The following is a 15,575-nucleotide window of genomic DNA, read 5'->3' on the forward strand; positions in this document are numbered from 1 at the left end:
TCTCTGGTTTATGCTAACTCCCATTGCTACAGAGCACAGGTTTTAACTGCGGCTTGGACCATACTAATGACTTAAAATTTAGACTACTGAATTTATTGAATTTATTTTAATAATTAATACAGCAATATTTAATTTATGAGGATATATTTAGACATTGCATTGTGCACACAGAAGAAAAGGTGCCTCTTTTATATGCATCTTCATAATCTTCTTGAGGTGTAGGACAGGTAAGACAAGCGATCAATCAGTATATGGAAAGCAACAGGAATAGTCACAGCTGAAAGTGGGTGGAACAGTGTTTTCTTGCTCAGGATCCCCAGGGCTTACAGGGCTGTGTAGAGTTTGACCTTCCACTGCAGGCCACTTGGCATTTGTAGGTGACATGAAGTAATACAAAGTACAAATATTTACTGGAGATGGCTTTCTTAAAGACATAGATACTAAATTTCCAAAGAAAAAACATCTAACTAAAGAAAGAACATCCTTCCTATCCTTCTACTTAGCTAGCCAACATTTTTTCATGACTTGCAAAGCTGTTAAAACATATCTGGGATGCTAAAAAAATAATTTTGTGTGCAGCTGTTATCTGTGAAACTTTTTTGTTTGACTTAAGTTATTTTTGTCTGTTTATAGAGGTGACACAACATTTAACAATACAATTTGAAGTTGCAGTTCAGTTACAGAATAGAAAGTTGGGTTCTGAAGAATCCATGCTTTTCAGTCTCTCACTCAGTGATGCTGTGGCCTCTTTGGGGTTGTTACAATATGAACATAATATTCCTGTCTGACTACAGAGTTTTCTTCTAACAGTTGGACAAGATTTGTATCTTTTTTTTGTGCTTTGCTTTGACGCAGTAGTAAGGATAAGATGGTAAGGCCACCTACTGGGATTATTCACGTGCCTAATTTATTTTTATTATTTAACCAAACTTTTGAAGGAGCCTTAAGCGTTGAAAAGAATTAGCTGGGAATATTAAAGTCCTGACAGGAATCATAAGCAACCCAGGGTCTCATGAGCTATGCAGTTGCTGTCTGGGCAGGGAAAGACAGGCTGTCTTCTAAGAGGGGAACCTTCTGAGTGCACTTACTGCTTTTTCCTATATTCTCCAATATAAAGCTTTCAGAGCATTGTGTGAGCATGACACCGACACCTCCAGACATCAAACCCACCCTTCTATCACCACTGCAGTTCTTCTGGGGTGCTGAGTAATAGCCAGTCTTCTAGGAAGGGTCATTAATGGTGAGACAGTCTGTGTTTCAATCACCTGCCTATCAATCAAATTCCTGAAGGCCAGAGTTCAATTAATTGATGACACCCTGGAGGCAACCCAAGCAGTTAACAAGTCAGTGAGACTTGGTAGAAAAACAAGCAGTAAGTTTTTTAAAAAAAAAAAAGAAAAAAAGCCAACCTCCCATAACTCTCATTTGCCATTTTACCTCCCTCTGATTTGTGTTTCCATTGTTACCACACAAAAAATGACAATGCATACTTTTCATACTAAAAGCATGGAGTACACACAGAAAAACAAGATATATTTCAAAACCAAACATCCTCTGTACCACGGATAGATTCATGATCTTAACAATGCCAAAGGGAAGTGACCAGGGTTTATCTCAGTCCTAATAGCTAATTTCAGTGCTTTCATTTTTCTTAGCTGCTTTAAACTATTTTACCATACTTGCAAAGTTTCACTGAGGTGTGTTTTAAGTTTCCCTTGTGAAGGATTTTCTTTTGTGTTGCTTTGTTTTAATGCATTTGTTATTTGACTTTTGTTAAACTCTGATGTAGAAGTTTACATCACTGTTATATGACTCTTCCAAGAAACACTGAACTATGTAAAGACTTCTCCCAAAGTGAAACCATCTTCTTTTGCAGTAATAAATCAGACAAACGCTGGTTTAAATGACAAACAAATCTAAAACAGTGAGATCAGCTTCGTTTAATCAAGACACTTTCTGTTGTTCTTACCAAAGTGAACATGCATGCTGATATATGGTCTAGATAGTGTAGAACTTAGTGTTTTTACCATGAAGTATTGTTTAAATATGTCATTTGGCTTAATTTTGCACCAGTTTGTACCAGTTTTTGCTTTTAGCTGAAAGGAAAAGGTTTCATTGGCATAGCAAACTTTGATATTGCCTTATGTTATATTTACTCAAACCTACTTGTTTCTTTGGTTATATATATATAATTATGCTTGATGACTTTGCTTGAAAAGTTTCAAATACAAGTAAATCTTCTGACAGACCTGGTCTGGCCAGGAAATTTATGATCAAAAATGAACCTGGTAAGTTCTTCACAGTTGGGTGTTTATTAATGTTTGAGAGCCTCTAGTCTATGCAACAAACAAAATGCATCGGCAGTATACCTTAGCTAAGGCTTTACTTTTCACAAATGTTTTGTTTCTGGCTCCATGCGGAGTCAACTATTCTGATGCAGAGGGAATGCAGGTTGCTAGCACCTCTTACTGAGTGAGAACTGAGGCAGATCTGCTGCCCGAAATGATTAGATCATACAAAACCTTCTTGGGGTAGTTTGCATCATGGACTTTATTTACAACAGAATGAAGCAGTGTGTAAGGAGTGGGTTGATCTGGGAGAGGCTAGAAGTTTTGATAATTTGTTCATCAGCAAAACCCATGGAGCTTTCCTGATCTCAGTTTGTTTGCTTTACCTATGTGGAAGGACCATGTTCTTGAGTTGAGAAAGCTACTAGATATCATAAAATCTGGCTAAGTCTAACCTGTTGATCTACAGAACCAAATATAAATAGTATTTTGGGTACATATGTTTATTATTACAACATTACCACTTTGCATTTACACAGGTAAATGGGATGGGCTACCTACTTGTTTATAAATAGAACTGTAAACCTCCCTCTGACTTCAACAGCATGAATTTTGAGGAGTCCATACAGAATTCATTCAGAGTCACTGAGGTCTCTCGGGTCCCCTTCAGTCAGTGGCTTAAAATCAAGACATGAGATAGCAACTATTATTCTCATCCCTTATACCTGGTACATGCTGTAAAAGCTCTGTTCACAGGAGCTGAAAGGCAGAAGCCCTAAGGGCTGACAGAAATCAACTGTACGAAGATCCCTTCAAAAGGATGGTATTTTAAGGAGATAGGGATGCATGAAGTGCAGCTGGGATGGAGATACTGTGTGAAATTTTTTTTGTGGTGATAACTTATTCCCATCTGTGGGCAAATTTCAGATTGACGGCAAGGTACCAGTCTGACTGCAGTAAAAATTTATTGTATTTGGAAGACATGATCATTGTGGCAGTTAATCTAGTATATTTAAGAAAGTGTCTTTTCTTCAGAGCATGCTGTCAGAAGTCTGAAATATGACCCCAGTCCTTGAGTCCCTGAGTAAGCAGGAATTAATAAAAAAGCAAGTCAACTGAATAGTGCAAGCCCCTCTTCCAAGCTCATGATATATGGAAATGTTCCAAAGAACATTGTACATTTTTGGATGGTACAGAACTGTTACAACAAAATAAAAACAAGAACCCAGGATCAAAGGAAATCACAACTGAAACTAGGAAAGAAGAAGGAAAAAAAAGAAAAAAAAAAAGTAACCCGCATGGGAATTATGTCTGAAGATATAGGAAGGGAGGAACAAAAGAAGATGACTTATGAGCATGCAAATGATCAGCTGGGCTGGAGTCCCAACGGTCTCTATGGATGAGGCATGCAAGAGCAAACATCAGTTTTCATTGAGTCAGGAAGTTCCAAGTCTCATCTCCTGGACTCAGGGCAACAATTTTGATACTACTGAAGATACTACTAAATAAACTTATCACAAGTTCTTGGAGCTTTTCAAGGTGTTCCATGAAAGGAAGTTAGTATCTTCAGATGACCTGGAAACAATCTGCAACCTGAATGCAGTGAATAAGATTGTTTTTGTTTGTTTGTTTTTGGTTTGGTTTTGTTTTGTTTTGTTTTGTTTTCTGAACTGCAAAAAGGAGTGTTGAAAATAAAAAGAACAAAGGGAAAATGATTCAGAGATTTTTAGATAAAGTCCGTTGCTCTGACATAGTTTGCTAGATCTGACAACTTACCAAGGCTGTAATAATGAAGAGAAGATTCAGGTAAGGCAAAATTCTCTAATAGTCAGACCTGGCATAAGCAAATGAAGGAGGTAAGACCACGTATTTGCATGTTACCTGCAGTGACTTCTTAGAGGACTGCTGATGGGGAGCTACATAACAGCCATGGACAAAAAACTTCCTATTTTTTGAGTGCAGTGCATACATAGGAGTGTGTTAACAAATGTAGGCAAGTGCAAAGAGATTTCTGGACTGCCTCAGAAGGTTTGTGAAAACATTAATGAAATGTATTGCTTTATGCCAGATAACATTTGAAAAAATCTGTTAATAGCAGAGAGCACACGGCTTAGAAGTGATAATGTTTCTGCAATATATTTCCCTTCTGCTTTCTCACTTTTCAGGAATACAAAGTGAAATAAAACTCCTGTATCTTCAAATTAATGAGAAAAAATATCTTGCAATGAAATATAGGGAGATTTTTTTCCTGGCTTTCTTGGGGTCACACGTTTTTATGAGGCAGAAGATCTCGTAAGCTTGCTATTGCACCAGATGTGGGAGTTTGCTTCTGATTCAGAACAAAATCGTTGGGTAGAGTCCAGATCCCAAGTTGGGAGATGGCAGGGTTTGCTTTCTCTGACAGCTTTGAGTGTTTTCAGTGTGCTACCTCTTCTTGTAAGGAGGCTGGCTTACACACTGACGTCTCTGACAGCACAGAATGGAAAACAATGAACTAAGACTTTCCTACTTTTTTTTTTTTTTTTCTATTTATGAGCTCATCTGCTCTTACTAGTCAGCTAATTCACTTCACACAGGATGAAATGATCAGCTCCATCCTTAGGCAATTATTCCTGCAAGACTGGCATCTCCAACTCACAGACTATTTGGCCTACATGTCAGGAGTCACTAAGGCTGCCAGGGAAGGCAACAATGGAGAATTTACTTTTCAATTTCCACAGGGTGTTTCTGATGGCTTTTATGTTTTTTATTCAGGTAGTCTCTGCATGTGTCATACAACTTTGGGATTGCTAGTCATTCTTTTTGTCTCTGCTATTAGAAATTGCATTTCTTCAGCAAACTGTTGCTAGATACTTTAAGGGTTCTTTAATATGAGCTATCTTTCCATTTATTATTTGTGCCTAAGTCCTGGGTGTGCCATCATTTCAGCTCAAAATAGGCCCATTATAAAACACATCAGAACACGAATACTTGCAGAACAGCTATTCCCACCCAAACAGATTTTAGCATATTCAGTAGATAAAGTTGAGAAATAACCTTAGAACAGGCAACTAATTTTTTAAGTTTTCTTAGCAGAATTCAGCACTATGAAGAAGAAGCACAGAAACATAAGAGCAAACTATACAAGAAGAGGGGTGAGAAAATCAGAACTTTATGTTTCTTCTTTTATCTTAGAAGAATAGTGAAGAGTAAAATGGGATGCCCTTTCTAAGTATGCTCAGTACCTGGCCCATGGGCCACAAATTCTGTGTCATCACGACCCATTTAGAGTACAGGTCTCTTGAACTACAGATCAAAAATGACCTTGTGGACAAGGGTGGTGAAGCTCTATCCCAAATTCACCATCCTGTTAAGTTCTTACAGACTAACAGCCTTGACCAAGAAAGCTAAAAGATTATTATTTTTTTTTGGTGGGATTTTCTTGTGGAATTTAATTTTAAAAGCAACTGCACTAAATACTTGTGCTCCATTTTAGCTTGTATGGTGCAGGTATGCACATTGCATTCACTTTACCGAGAGTGACAGGCAAATATTCTTCTCTGGTCATTATCATAAACAAAATGCTACTAGCATGGATATTAATCTTATCTCTGAACATTATATTTCAAACTCTTTTGTCCTTGCTTATACAATGGCAGGAGAGATTATTTGTCTAACATTCCATTTATCATTCCCATTTTCCATTTTGTTTAACTAGGACACATACTAACTTATTCTGAACATGTTGTTTGTTTTACAGTTCCACTCACATTGCCAAAATTTCATCCGCTTTTATGGAGTTCAAAGGTAGACTTTCTTGGCACTGTGGAAAATTAAACCTAAAATGCAACAGAGGTTTTTCTCTCAAAGTCTTGGTTACCCCAAGCAATATGTGCTTCTACCTTCAACCAAAAAAAACTATGACAGAAGGCAATTTCTTGTGGATAAACCATGATACAAATAATCTTCCTGTCACAGCAGGAAGTAAAAGAACTGAAGCAGCATTTGTTTTGGGGAAGAACCTGCTTTAGCTACACCTTGGGACTTTGGCAGGCAGAGAGCAACCTGCCTATCTCGGCAGCAAGCTGCGGTCATTCTGAAGCAAAGCCAAATTGTTTGTTGCAAATGGGCAAAATTACTGGGAACAATAAGGTGCAATGTGCAGAAAACAGAGATTCTCAGGTTTCTGAACCATGTCAGGATAGCCTAATATTTTTCCCATGTACATTTATTTTAAAGAAAATTAATCCCATCTGTTTCATTAAAAGCTTCTTTTCTTGGCTTTGGAAATAAAAAAAATTAAGAATGCTTGCTTTTAAATTATTCTCTAATTTTGGTTTTGAAATATGCATAATTTCTGAAGGTCTTGTCTGTCTTTCTACTTAATTTTCCTCCTTTTTTCTCTCTCTTGGAGAGAAAGAAGTTTTTAAAGAGTTTTTAAATGTTGGAGCAAGCAATTACTTTCTTTTACATTTATTATTAATTCATTTACATTCTTATTTCCATTTACTCTTAATACTCTATTTTTCTTTTTATTATAAAGTAAACATATTTAAGAAAGGGTTCCAGTGCAAAAGGTTTGTTTCATTTTAAATACAGGACGTATTGTTTCCCTAACAATTTTTAAGCATTTTGTTACATTTATCAGCAGTGAAAAGGTGTAAAAATAAGTTTTTAAATTATGAAGCTGTCTTAACCCTGGAGATTTCTGGTATTTCATAAAAAGGTTTTCCAGGTGAATATTTATTTGTCATTGGTTTCACATTTTAAAACAAATTTGTCCAATATATATATATGTAGAATACAGTAGCTAGTGTAAAGCTAGAAGTGTTCATGTATTTATGCTGAAGTGTTAGCCAAAGTATTAAAAATATTCTGTATTTTCACATACTGCTCAAAGACTGTTGTGAGACCATTTATAGACTGCTTAAAGACTAAAACTTTGGTTCTTCCCCAGTTCTGCTTAAAGAAATTAGTGTAAGGCTTTGCCATGCAACAAAGTAAAAAAGCAGATGCTCCTCTTTTATCTTGTGCCCTCCTGTTAGCTGACCATGAGGAGCAGCACTAGAAGGGGGATCCTGTGCTCTGCTTTAATGCGCCAATGATAGCAAGCTGTTATCTCAAAGGCCGCCTCTCAACCTCTACCCCGGCATATTAGCCAAGATCAGCGATGTAGCGCTCACTGTCAGTTCCTGAGGTGAAACACTATGCAACTGGTGAAAGGGCTTTCTCAGTTAGAGGCCACAACTGTGAACTTTCTCATGAGCAAAGAAACTTTTGGGACCAACCTGCCCTTTGTGTTTGGACTGAAGCTTTCTGGAACCTGGCTGCTGCTGGGAGAACCTGCCCAATGCAGCTAATGACAGCTATCAGCAGAATTGATCTGACTTCTCAGAGCCTGTCTTTGACTTTAGGCAAATTTACAACAGTCTGTATTTTAATATTTTTAACAAACACTTTATTTCTTGGCATAATTTAGGAAAGATTTAATTACCAAATGGAAAAGAACTTAGGGACAGTACCAGGGTTCAAGAGACAACGTTCAGTCCCCCTGCCTAACATTTTTACAGGAAAAACAATATTTTAAATGTCCTGACCCTTCGCTTTCCAAAGGTGATGCATTTCACTCAAGGACCTAATTCTCCTGCATTCATTAGAAAGAAGTTGTAGGTGCCCAGATCAACACTGGGGATCCTACACCACATGCCAGATCCCACAGTGTCCAAAGTTGTCTTCTCTCTTGGGCTACAATGGCTGGAACAGAAGAGATGTTGTTCTTGAGCGGGCACTAGCTAGGTGCAGTGATGTTTCGCAAGCACCCCAGGAATGTTCAGTGAAATTTGGGTAGCTTCAGACTTGATATTTTTCTGTCTTAGAATTAATAGAAACGTAATCATTTCAGGCAGACTCCTGATACCAAAGCAGAATGAAGTAGCTTCATAAAGGTGGGAAGTTTTTCTTTGGATGTTTTGGACAATGGCTCAAATAAATTTATATATATATTTATTTTTTTAATTGAAATTTAAGTTTTAATTTTTGCTAGTTCTTCATTTATGACAACTTGATTTCTCTACCCAAAAGGAAGATGAATATTTACTCTGTAGGAGGTAACATAGCAGCATTTTGATGGCTATCTTTTCTTAAAGATGGGCCACAGGATAGAAAATACTTGTCCTTCACCCTCTTTTCTTCCCTTTTCTTCCCTACTATTTTCTTCCCTTTCATTCCCTCTCCACAAACACATATCCAGCAAAACGCTTTGTAAATTCTGCTCTGTAAGTAGAAGACAGAAAGGTTGTTTCTCCCAGGAACAAATACACTGTTGACCAAATCATGTTGTCAGTGATATTTGCAGGACCATTTTACTTGAATTGCATCAATTTGATGCATGATATTGCTCTCTACATTTTGCTAGCGGTACAGTACTGAAAGGAACAAAAAGCAGTAAAAAACATGCTGGGGGGGGGGGGGGGGAGGAAAGAAAAAAAAAAGAGTAAGAAGGTGCCACTTTTATAAAGTCACCTTTGCAGGCAGAATTATACTTCAGTGTTGCTTTAAAGCCAGTTATGTTTCCCTGGGGGACAAAAAGAAATGTGTGGGATAGTTAAATATTGCAAAACCAAGGAGTTTTCAGCTAGTGAAATAGAAAAAGCTCTACTTCTAGGCTGCAGCTCAACTCAACCCATCTCCCAACAATTTCTCTTACTAATAAAAATATTTTAATGTTACCAAGCTGTAGCTGTTTAGACCCTTTCCATCAGCCAAAGAGTTTGAGATGCCTTATTATTGCTGGCAATTTTAGCACTTCCTTCCTTCTGCTGTAATAGCAGAGTCTGTGAGGTTCCTCATTAAGAGACGAGTGCCAGATACTGACAGAGTGCAGAACTCAGCCCCAGGCTTCCCAGGCTTGTCCCTCATTACTGAAGCAGAATGGAAGTTGTGAATTCTCAAAGATTTACTTAAATAGTGCTAAGGCAGTTTAAGTGATAAACTTTCCAAAGTGGAACGATTCTCACTCAACACACTGGAAATAAAGGAGCACAGTGCAGTGTTAATAAGCTCAATTTCCAGATGTAAAAATGTCCCACTTTCCTCTTAAAGCAGATGCAATCGGATTATTTTCGTCTTGCAAACAGGAAAGAAAAGATTCCTTCTCTTATGCCACCTCACATATCACGCCTGATGCAGTAAACGACTTCCCCTTCTGCCTGTTGGGGCTTAGCCTTAAATGGGTTGATTAATATGAAGTCAAATGCAGCAGAAATGTCCCTCTCTTTGCAGTAAAGCCTCACCTTGGGTCTCTCTAGTGTTAAAGAAAGAGGTTGTAGCTGACTGTAAGGCTTGTCTCTATTGATCTCCTTGTACTTTTTGGTCCTCCCCCAGACAAGTGAATTTGAGAATAGAAGTCATTCATCTATGTCTTTATGAAACATATGACCTAAGGCTCTTCTATTTAAAGGATATGGCCTGTGTCTGCCCATAATTTATTCTCACTCACAATTTGAAATGTGCCTCAACACACACTAATGCCATGTGTTAGTGCTGCAACTGATTTAGAACAACTGTGTTACCAAGCTCTACTCCACCCTGCAAATGCCTGTGGAAAAAACCTTCCAAACAATGAGGTAGCTGCTGTGTTGCAGATGATGGTACACTAAAAGATTCATTTTTGTGTAATGCTTTTGGGCTGACCTAACACCCTGGATGCTGAAGAATGGTGTTGTAACAAGCTGCAAATCCAACACATTTCCATCCTGGTTTGGAACTGAAACCTCTTAGAGAACAGCAAATACTACATTGGTATTCATCATGGTACGCACACACACATACACAGATACACCCGTATCTGGTATTTGGTATTTATAATATAATATTATATTATAATTTATAAATACAAAATGTGTCAATATTTTTTCCATAATATGTATCACTGGTAAATAAGAAGTGACTACTTCCTTTGTTAACTATTTTTGTTTGTTTAAGTGATAAACACCCTCTAAAACACTTCCTATTTTTAGTTTGCATGTCTACCATATTCCTTTCTTCAGAATGGTGATATATATTAATGAAAGCTGGAAGACCAAAATCTGTAAACCTATAAGCAAGAAGTTCCACTGGCAGGTACATTCTTTTAGCCAGAAGGGTTAAGTAACATTGCTGGTGATGGATATTGACTGATGGACAGTGGAGGGTGATGGTTTAATTAAGTTCCCTTGGGATCCATCAGACACTCTTGTATTTTTGTCAACTGTGAAATATTATTATATTATGGGTTTAGCTGAGAGGTTTTTTTCTTGGAAACCACTCCTCCTCATTCATCTCCTCATCTGGATAATGAAGTTGACCTGCTTGTAGTAACAGCATGAATAGAACATTTATTCACTATCTACTGTAAAAGGCTTTGATGATTTTTCTTCAGATGAGCAAGTTTTTGGAGAGGCTGTAATACATCAACTGACTCAAGAGGCAACCCTTTACATGTCACAAGCAGCTTGATCAGCCCCTCACAGCCAGTGACTTAATATGAAAAATGTTCTGCATTCATCCAACCAGACCACCAGCAGTGTTATGTTCAGAGCAAACAGAAGAAAATGCTTGATGCCTTCCCAAGCAACATCTCCAAACTTGCCTGTGGAAGTAGGACAGTTAAAGACTTCTAATGACTAAAATCACACTGGGAACAGTGTTGCTAAGCTTCAACAGAGAAGGAAAAAAGAAAAGAAAAATAAAGCAAACACACAAAGTGCTCAGATGTGCCTTATTATTGTACAGTTGTAATCCAACCTTTAAAATGGACAGTGAAAAAAAAAGACAGGAAAATCATAGCAATTTCCTTCACAGTAGATGATGTATCCTTACATTCTACCTAACTGTAGTGAGGGACAAGGTGACATATGAAGTCGAATATTACTTTCTGCTTTCAATTTAGAAGGTTTTCCCACAGGTCTGAATGTACAATCCCCACCTCAGATAGACTGGATCATAGAAGAAAAAAAAATATCAGTGACTTGATGTGTTATAGTTTAAAAACCATAATCCGTTCTAGACTAGTCATTGGAATGAGCTGAAAGAATTATCTGCTGGTTGAGTATTTTTTTTTTAATTAATATTATTATCATAATTATTTAATGCAGGGTGTTTGGTACAAGATTGTTAAGCATTTTTAGATGAACACTGGACAGTGGAATCTGAGTGACTCAGGCTGCCACCATGCTTCATCCATCTCCTCGTTTGCACCAGCAAATACCATTGCCCTCCTGTCTCCCAAGTAAAAGGGAAGCAGGCAGATTCCTGCGTTATTTACACAGAGAAGTCAGAGGTGTGACAAGACCTTGGAACTGGCGTCTAGCCAGGGGAGTGCTCTTCCCCATGACCTAGAAGGAAAGGCTACACAGCACTCTTATCTCACTCACTTCGGAAATAAAAGGGCCAAATTAGAGGGTGACAAAGTAGCTCTGCAACTCGTGGGGTGGTATAAGTGGCAGTAGCAAGTAACTCGTATTGACTTGGCTTTCAGTATCTGTGGGATTTTAGCTTCTCTAATACTTTATGCTAATCAAAGTCAATGTAGTCTAAGCTAAATGCAGCTTTCCTCCAGCAGATGGTATCTCCTTCTACCTGTACTGAATTTGGATGTGTTCATTGCACAAAAGTAAATTTTAGCTGTGTTTCAGTCTCCTCTAATGCCCTTCTTCAGGTTCTCATTTTGATAACTTTGGAGATTTTTTTTTTCACATTCCTCTTCTGGTTTGTTCTTTTTACCTCTGCAGCATGAGCAGATTTGCCTAGAAATTTTGGGATGATATATTCAGCACATTTGCAGATGAACTATTTGGTGGAAGTTACCCTATTTTTCCAATTATAATCATTTATGACTTTAACATGAGCACTGCCATTGGCTCATTCATAATTCTGGCCAAAATCCTCAGAGAAGTTGGAAGCTATTTATTTAAGGCTCAGGCTGGATCCTTAGTATCTTCCAGCTTGTGCAGATGCTCAAGAACTGCAAAGTTTCAACAGTATTTGTCTGACTGATTTATAAAGCAGGAAGTTTTTCAGACTAGTAATATGCAAATGATCAGTCAATGAAGCAAAGCCATACCTTTAAAGGCCTAAGCATCTCTTAAGTACAATAAAAGAGCTATATTACAATGCCTATGTAAGTCGTGCATATGTGAGCGATACTTTAGCCAGACCAACTGCAAGCAGCAAGACCATTTGTGACGTGTCTACTATTTTGAATGAGGCTGACAAAATCTACTCCAGAAGGACAGAGTGCTTTAAGATTACCAAGAAAATATGGCTAAGTATTATGTATAGAACCTCCCCCCACGTTAGCTATGAAGAAACTGTACTTTCTCACAGTATGTTATTTAATTGCAGTAAGAGGAGGCAGTGATAACACAATTCTATTTATCTTAATTTCACTTTTAATATGTTGTCTTAAACTTCCATTAAATCCCAAGGAGATAAACTTACTTAGTTCCTAAAGCTATAAATTACCATAGCAAGAATCCGTTATCATTTGAAGTTATAGTTTACATCTAAACTAATTTAAAAGAATTTCAGATGTAAATAGGGATTTATAATCCAAGCACAGAGTGTGAGATGCCATTCCCAGCCAAAACTTGCAGCATTTGTTCATAACAGTACAGCTGAGTGGACAGAGTGGTGTAAAATATCTTTGCTCTGTTTTACTAATTACTACATGGCTGCCAAAGATACAAGCTGAGAGATAGGACTTCAAGGGATGTGCTGGTGTTAGACTGCAGAGTCTCTTTCTGAAATTAGTGAACATGAAAGGAATGTGTTGTGAGCTCCTATCTACTGTTTATCTATGAGGGCCCAGCAGATAGTGAGCTTGACAGTGAAATTCTAGCCCTGAAACTGATGAAATGCCAAAGTTTCCTTAGTCCCTGGGACCGCTCGGTGTATCTTTTCTTGCTTCATAAGGGAGTGACTGGTATTTGAGCACTGATAACAGCAATCTTTCTGGTGGTGCCGAGTTAGAAAAGACATTCCACAAAAATAAACATCAGAACAACTACAGTTTCTTTTCTTTTCTTTCTTCTTCTTTTTTTTTTTTTTTCCTTTTTTTTCCTATGAGTGGCAACCCATATGATAGCCAAACAAGGCACCGGTTTATGAAGCAGGACAGTGAACACAATGCAGGTCTAAACATCCATTTCAGGACAAGCAAATTTCATCCACCTTGCTACGTGTGAAACTGAAGGTAAGCATGGCAAAGGACAGGAGGAAACGTGTTATAAAGATTTTCTATAAAATTACTAAAGCACATAAATTAGTTATTTTTAATGTAATTTATGAAAATAAGACTTAAGCTCTTGTCATAGTTAAAAACAGACTCCAACATACGTTATACATTGCTATATGAAGTTAATGCCATCTAGATATTCTTACTGCTCTTTCTCCCTCACATGTACTGAATATAAAGAAGAGGATTTTCCTGCTGGGAACTGAAGTTTCTGTTCAATCATTATTAGCCAAACCCTCAGCATTATTTTAGGAGAAATATACAGGTACCAGTAGTTGTTTTAGATTGTACTAAAAATATACGAGAACAAATAAATAATAAAATTATTCACATCTATCCATTCATGCAAACAGATAAGTACGTAATGTTTTGCTTTTGAGATATATTTTCCCTCAAATATTTTCAATTCCCTTGTCTGACAAAATGCAATTTATTCCAATAGTAAACAAGGTTTTTAATGTTTTACCCTGGGCACTTCATCTTATGGCCTCAGAGTCACACATAGACTGTGAAAGGTTGGAGCAAAGCTCCAATAAGGATGCTCTGCTACAGGTCTGGCTGCAAGGCTGCAGTATCCCAAGTCCTGAAGGTCTGCTGAGGTTAATGTCAGCAGGCTGGGATGGCTTTTGGTTGCAGAGCCAGCTCCGTGCCTCCACACCTTGCTAGACCCAGTTCTAGTGTCCTAGAAATGGAAATAAATGTAAAAGATGATAGTAATAGCATAATTTATCTGAAAACACTTGGGTCAGTTACATAGGAAGTTATGTGCTCATTTTTAACACCATTTATTTATTCCAAAACAGTCCTGGAAAGGTCTTCCAGCTTGCTTTTATAGCCATATAGGTCTAATACCAAAATATGTAATAAATGTGTGTTTATTTAATGTGTATGACATTGATAGGTGTTTCAGCTTTTAACTATTTAATGCTGTCCCTGCCCATTCCTTGACAAATTAAACAAATAAATGTACTTCCATACCATAAGTAGAATTCCCCTAAAATAAATATTTGTATTTTGTTTAGTTACCTTTAAGATCACATAAACAGAGTATTACTTTATTGCAGAATATGTGAGTGTCTGACTTTATTAAGTAGACACTAGAAGATGCTGTGCTTTGTCTATCTTTTCAGTATCCTTCCCTGGGATGCGATCCATTCTGTCTAGGCCAGTCCTCCAATTTCTGTCTACATTTTAAGTGTTTCAGTACTCTTCCTAGAGCCCATGGTTGACAGAATTAAGTGCTTTTGAAATCCTACAGAAGGTCACCCCATTCACCTAAATTTAGGACCAGTACTTGAACCTTTTCTTTGGGATGAGACTAATCAAATCAACATTAAAATATAAGATGATAGGGAAAGTGAAATACTTAAGCCTTAGAAAAGCAAAGGATGTAATTCCCCACTGACTACATTCACTTAATGGTCCCTCTAGTAATAAACAGTTGAAGAAGAAGAAGAAGAAGAAGAAGAAGAAGAAGAAGAAGGAGAAGAAGAAGAAGAAGGAGAAGAAGGAGAAGAAGGAGAAGAAGGAGAAGGAGGAGAAGGAGGAGAAGGAGGAGAAGGAGGAGAAGGGGAAGGAGAAGGAGGAGGAGGAGGAGGAGGAGAAGGAGGAGGAGGAGGAGGAGGAAGAGAAGATGACCTGTTTAAACCAATTTTTTTTACTAAGCATTATTGGACAATGACAGTGCACACTATAATGAAGGAAAAATATTTATTTTGGATGAATATATCCAGAAATAAGCCAATTCTATCTAATGTAAAAATGCTTTACCATACTTACCTCACAGCACAGTAGGTCTTTAGCTTAAGAGTGTGAAAATGATTTGAAGAATGATGTATTACAGTATGTAAACACACATACATCTAGGTAAAGTTTTACATAGATTAATATATCTGTATATATAATATTTATATAACCACGTGTACATCTATGCAGATGTTGTTGTTGTTGTAGTTACAGCTGGAAAGATTCACAGAACCAGACAAATGTATGACCAATGGAATTTTTAGTAACCAGTGATAATGCTTCTTCAG

The sequence above is a fragment of the Anser brachyrhynchus genome (genome assembly GCF_964034855.1).
Source record: "Anser brachyrhynchus genome assembly, chromosome: 3".
Taxonomy (NCBI): domain Eukaryota; kingdom Metazoa; phylum Chordata; class Aves; order Anseriformes; family Anatidae; genus Anser; species Anser brachyrhynchus.